Genomic DNA, 5000 nt, shown 5'->3' with positions numbered 1-5000 from the left:
CAGATAGGTAGATAGATAGACAGATAAACGGATAGATAGATAGATAGACAGACGGATAGATAGATAGATAGATAGATAGATAGATAGATAGATAGATAGATAGATAGATAGATAGATAGATAGATAGATAGATAGATATAAAATATTTTCTTATATCAATAATCATAGATAGATAATTATTTTGTCTTTTCCTTTTAATTCTCTAAAAATCTCAACATAAAAAGTGTTTCTTTTCAGAGGTCAACTTTGCCTTACATCTCTGCGGTCATGATAAAATAAAGTACCGCTCAAGTACTGGGGTCAATGACTTCGACTTATTCCCTCGCCTCAAAATAGCTGGTCTTGTACGTAAATCAGGAACCTTCACTTTACACCGACCTGTGAACCATCGCGACAATGGTGTAGTGACTAAAAGCACTGATTAAGGCCCAAAAAGCGAGGTTTGGGGGTGTTTGATCAGGGACTGAATTTCTAAGTTTAACCGTTGGGTTTAGTCCCGGGGCCAATGCAATTATTGATACTCTAGTTCAGGCGTCACCACGGCTACGGACATAACTGATATAAGATGATCTCAGATATGTTGTTGTTGGCACTCCGTCGCTTACGACGTCGAGGGTTCCAGTTGATCCGATCAACGGAACAGCCTGCTCCTGAAATTAACGTGCAAGTGGCTGAGCACTCCACAGACACGTGTACCCTTAACGTAGTTCTCGGGGTTATTCAGCGTGACACAGTGTGACAAGGCTGACCCTTTGAATTACAAGCACAACAGAAACAGGAAGTAAGAGTGAGAGTAAGTTGTGGTGGAAGAGTACAGCAGGGTTCGCCACCATCCCCTGCCGGAGCCTCGTGGAGCTTTAGGTGTTTTCGCTCAATAAACACTCACAACGCCCGGTCTGGGAATCGAAACCGCGATCCTATGACGGCGAGTCCGCTGCTCTAACCACTGGGCCATTGCACCTCCTTCTCAGATATAGATAAAATGCTATGAGAACGATCTGCCCCTCCCTATGGATTTAATAAAGGTATGACAATAACATTCATTCAGGCATTAAGGCCGAAAATATTGATTACAAAATAATGGTCTCTGATTTTGGCACAAGGCCAGCAATTTTGATAATATGGGGAAAGTTGGCACCACCGTCAGCAGTACTTGATTTGTGTTTTATTCTATCGACCTCGAAAGGATGAAAGACAATGTTCACTCTGCAGGACTGGAATGTAAGGAACCCGAATAAATGTCGCAAGTTATTTTCGACGAAGTTCTAACGATTCTGCCAGTGATAATTTCTCATCTGAGAATTAAGACGGTAGAGCACTGACGTATTTCAAAATTGGGGACAATTGGAAAAGCTCCGCCAAAAACTGATAAGAATGTCGAGACATCTAAGATTAATCTACAGATGTAGAAATCTGAAACTAGTTCCACTCGGTTGCTATCGAAATATCAGTCAACACCGGAAGTGCAAAATTTGGTGGACGGAAACTGTGCTGAAGTCCATCGTATATATACATATATCATCCATCCATCTATCCATCCATCCATACATACATACATACATACATACATACATAAACACTCGTTCGGTCACGAACGATTATGAGATTGCACCTAGAAAGTTTCCCTCTGAGGTAAATGTCTGAGCAAGGTTGCTTATGGAAGACCAGCAGTGGCTCATGCATACCAGCCTCCCCTTTCCACGCAATGCCACTGATGATGTCCAAGGCAAAAGCAAAGGCCGATACAGCTTGGTACCAATAATGTCGCAATTCATTTCTACAGCTGAGTGAACTGGAGCAACGTGAAATAAAGTGTCTTGCTCAAGAACACAGCACACAACCCGGTCCAAGAATCGAACTCACTACATCATGATTGTGAGCCCCACGCTCTAACCACTGATTTATATCCATGAATACATACATACATACATACATACATACATACATACATACATTTGGCGCCGTCAACACCAGACGTGGAAGCGTAGAGGGTCGTCTAAAAAATATTTTTGAAAGTTCCCATCTGCACTTATGTCGACTCCTACAACCTATATCAGTAACTGGATTTTTTTCTCCCAGAAGCTAACACCACCACCACCACCACCACCACCACCACCACCACCACCACCACCACCACCACCACTACCACCGCCGCCACCGCCGCCGCCACCACCACCACCACCACCACCACCACTGCCACCGTCGCCGCAGCCGCCACCGCCATCACCACCGCCACCACCATCACCACCGCCACCAACGAAAACAGCACTACAGTACCATTAAGCTATCATACATACATGTGTGTGTGTATGCGTATATGTGAGCGTATGCGTATACGTGAGCGTGTCTTTGTTTCTGTTTGTCCTCTCTCCACCACTTGACAGCCGGAGTTGGTTCATTTACGTCCCCGTAACATTAACGATTCGGCAAAAGTGATCGATACAATAAGAACTAGACTTGAAAATAAGTATTGGGGGTCGAGTTGCTGGAACAAACACTTCAAGGTGGTGCTCCAGTTAGGCTACGGTCATGTGACTGAAACGAATAAAAGATAAATTATGCGAAAACGAATTTGATAGAGCCAAGGCATGCAGTTACTGGAAATGTTGGAAGATCGTAATATGAGGTGCAACAAGTTTCTCCATTAACCTGTGATAATTATTGTTAACATCAATAAAAGCTATCGTTAAATATCGCCAAGATCATCTTCGTCTTTCATCCTTTCGAGATCGATAAATGGTTAAGGATTAGAGGTTGCTTCTTTTTCTTTGCTCTCTCTCTCTCTCTCTTTCAGAATTAGCCAAAACTAATATAATGGTGCCTGAGGAAACGGTGTTAAACAAAAGTTTTCAATTAGGCAACAAACATCAATAGAATCCCATACTTAAACGTGGTAGTCCATTTGACGAGCTAGCATTGAAAATATCTAAGACAAACGCTAACGAGTTCGAAATAAAAAGTGAAGCAAGAATTCAAGAAAGCCAAGACTGCCATATCAAACACCAAAGGAGAAGGGAAAATAGCTAACTTTTAGAGTGATACTACTATCACCATACTGCCCACAGGGTCTCTGTCACTTGCAGAGCAGTCTTAGCGGCATTATAGGCCACTGGGTAAATCACTGCATTAGGTCCTATAGTATTTATCTATTGACATCAAGCCACATTATACGGGCCTAAACCTATGAGGGCCCTCAAGTAACTGTTTGTGCCTGTCTGTTTGTGTCTGTCTGTAGGTCTGTCTGTCTGTTTGTAGGTCTGTCTGTCTGTCTGGGGAACGTGAAGGCCAGTTGACATTGCCGTAGCGGGAGATTATTCTCTCTCCATAGCACTGCCGTAGCAACTGCATTATTTCTCTTGCGGTATGAGCAGTTGCCCCATCTTGCTGGGACCATGTGTGAAGTTTACTTTGAATGGCCTTCACGTTCCCCAGACTTGGCTAGCCCGGACTTTTCTTGTGGGTATACCTGAAAGAGAGAGTTTACACCAACAAACCGGAGAACTGAAAGAGAACATCAATAGAGAAATCGGAGAAGTGGAGTCTGAAACTCTTGCGGGTGTTATGGTGCAAGTTTTGGAAAGAGCACGGGCGGGCGAAGCCGAAAATGGATACCATTTAAGCGATGCCATATTTCATAAATGCTGGAGTGGTGTTGCAAAATTTGATTTGTGGATATCTCAATTTCCATTATGTCCTTGATATTGTATCAATATTTCATGCATTTATTTGTAAAGTGAAGGAAGTTATCAAAAATTAAAACCCATCAGGGACACCGTGTATAACTGATTTATTGCATATAATTTTTAACAAGAAAATCTTATATGGGCTCTTAAGGGTCATAAGGACCCTAGGTGAAAACCACTGTTCTTGAATCTTCCTCCAGTCTGTTTTTTTTTCTTTTTCTTTTTCTTTTTCTCTCTGGCAGACATAATTAATTGGTCGGTTTAAATACCTGATCCTTTAGTACAGTAAAGATCCACTCCGATACAATTCCGATCAGGTTTTCCGCTTAAGGGCTACTCGTAAATGATGGCTTATCTTTATCCTGTTTTTACACTGTTTTCAGTGGAGGCGCAATGGCCCAGTGGTTAGGGCAGCGGACTCGCGGTCATAAGATCGCAGTTTCGATTCCCAGACTGGGCGTTGTGAGTGTTTATTGAGCGAAAACACCTAAAAGCTCCACGAGGTTCCGGCAGGGGATGGTGGCGAACCCTGCTGTACTCTTTCACCACAACTTTATCTCACTCTTATTTCCTGTTTCTGCTGTGCCTGTAATTCAAAGGGTCAGCCTTGTCACACTGTGTCACGCTGAATATCCCCGAGAACTACGCTAAGGGTACACGTGTCTGTGGAGTGCTCAGCCACTTGCACGTTAATTTCACGAGCAAGCTGTTCCGTTGATCGGGTCAACTGGAACCCTCGACGGCGTAAGCGACGGAGTGCCAACAACAACACACTGTTTTCAGCACGCTGTACGAAACGCTTAGAGGTGTTTCGCCCTTCGCTACATTCTGAGTTCAAATTCCGCCGAAATCGACTTTGCTTTCATCCTTTCGGCGTCGATAAATTAAGTACTAGAGGGCGGAAACGGATCAGTGAGTGCCACTACTAATAATGATTGCTTTAAATTTCAGGCCTTGTGCCTTTAGTAGGAAGGATTATTTTAATTGTTGTTGTTGTTGTTATTAAGGCGGCTACGTGGCAGAATCGTTAGCACACCGGGCAAAATGCTTCGCGACATTTGGCCCATCTTTACGTTCTGAGTTCAAATGTCGCCGAAGTCGACCTTGCCTTTCATCTCATTCGGGGTCAATGAAATTAATATCAGTTGAACCCTGGGATCGATGTAATCGACTTACCTATTCGCCCAAAGCTGCAGGCCTTGCGCCAAAATTTAAAGCAATCATTATTAGTAGTGGCACTCACTGATCCGTTTCGGCCCTCTAGAAGCAATGCCAAACACATAGGCACCGCACAATGGGAAGGAGGCACAACTTAAT

Source organism: Octopus bimaculoides, chromosome 1 (genome assembly GCF_046866305.1).
Source record: "Octopus bimaculoides isolate indiv1 chromosome 1, ASM4686630v1, whole genome shotgun sequence".
Classification (NCBI taxonomy): Eukaryota; Metazoa; Mollusca; class Cephalopoda; order Octopoda; family Octopodidae; genus Octopus; species Octopus bimaculoides.
This window is presented reverse-complemented; position numbering follows the sequence as displayed.